Here is a 1,909-nt window from a genome sequence, read left to right on the forward strand (position 1 = left end):
ATCAGAGTAAATAATGACTCCTAGCTGTTGAAATAAAACTCATATAAGTTTGGCCTTGACCTTAAAAGAATACTAACACTTTCACTCCTCAATAAGAATCTGAGAATAACATAACACTTCTTTATTTTATTTGACAATGTTGAACTTTACTTGAAGGTTATCAAGTCCCCTCACCCTTTTTTGAAAATAGCTTACTACAAGGAACTACTCTTCCCGATAGGACTTAGATGCTTGCTTTGTTTACCTATGACAATGCCAGAAAGATCCTCCAAATTCCCATTCTTTGCCTCATAAATGACAAGCTGAGCTGTTTTGTCCCCACTGATCAATAGGAACAAAATCGTATTAATCAAATTTTGGCTAAGTCTCTTTCTTTTCTTCAGGACCCTAAACACTGGCCCACTCTGAGCCCCAGCCAGCCTACGGTCCCTCCCTAAGGGTAGCTCCCTGAGAAGTTGACCTCAGGGTAAAACATTCTCTCAGCTACTGTTCTTTCATACCATAACTTTCATCACATGTCCCCAGACTGGTTCTTTCTAGCTGTGTTCATTCCTCTCTATGAAAGAAATATCTTTTTTGTCCACCACTTGAGATGCTTGCAGGCCTTATGGTCTCAGGGTTCTCCTATTGCAACAGTTCCCCGCACCTCCACCCCGCCCCGCCCCACGTGGATAATCCTTTAGATTTGTTTTTTATTTGACATAGTATATCTTTGCTTTGTTTTGTTTTTATTTATTAGGTCACTAGTCAATTATAAAAGGATAGGACTCAGGAAGAGCCAGATGGAAGAGATGCGTAGAGCAAGGTATGGGGAAAGGCTCGGAGCTTCCATGCCCTCCCTCTCCAGGTGCCATTCTCCCCACATCTCCACATGTTCACCAACCCAGAAGCTCTCCAAAACCTGTCCTTTTGGACACAGTCTATCTTTGAACATGACATTTCTTCAGCTGATTTCACATTTCATTATAAATAGAGGTATTTTCTGAATACCTTACATCTGCCACCTTCTTTCCATTGCTGTTGCTTCTGTTCAGTCCCCTTATTAACCTTATTCTCACTCATTACTAACTGGTCTCCTCAGCCTCCGATTTTGTTTAATTTCTCACATTGCTGGCAAAAGAATCTTCCTGAAGATTATGACTCCAATCTCAGCATTCTTTTGCACTCTAATTGCTCTTTTTTGTTGTTGTTGTTCTCTGTTGCCTAAACATGATGTCCAAATTCCCTAACATGGCTTTGAAGTCTTTCCATAGCAAGGTTCATCTCTTTTTCCTCCCATGAATCCTTTTAGCAGTTTCTGAAACCTGCCTTCCTTTTTTCAGTCTCATTGTGTTTGCCCATTTTCTTATTTTATGCCTTGAATGTTTTCCTCCCCAAATTCCCTACTCTTAACATTCCAACACAAATGTGATTCCTTTCCTGTTTGGGAATTAATCTCTTCCATTATTATTCCCAGTGTCTGCACCTCCATTCAAACATTTAACACAGTTATCTTTTATTACAGTAACTTGTATACATTTTAAAAAATCTCTTCTAGATTATAAACTTCTTGAGGGCAAAGCAATGGCTTATTCCTCTGTATATCTTCTCTAGCCCTTAGCTTAATGCCTTGCATTTGGAAAGCACTCGGTATTCATTCTTTTAATTAAAATGAATGGAAAACTATTTCCTTTGTGGCTCCATGTAACATTTTGTGTAATGTATGTTTATTATATCTTAATGACCAACATAACATAATGTGAGAGTTCAAGACTCAGAAGGCAATTGAAAGTTGTTTACCGTAAGGCAGAAGATGGAATTTCCTAAATAATGATGGTGATAAGAGAATAGCAAAGATCAAATTGGTAGTTTTAAGAGTTCTTGATAGGCAATGAAGCATAATCCGTTAACAGTGTGGGATCTGGGTTCA

Source organism: Pteropus vampyrus, unplaced genomic scaffold, assembly GCF_000151845.1.
Source record: "Pteropus vampyrus isolate Shadow unplaced genomic scaffold, Pvam_2.0 Scaffold15, whole genome shotgun sequence".
Lineage (NCBI taxonomy): Eukaryota > Metazoa > Chordata > Mammalia > Chiroptera > Pteropodidae > Pteropus > Pteropus vampyrus.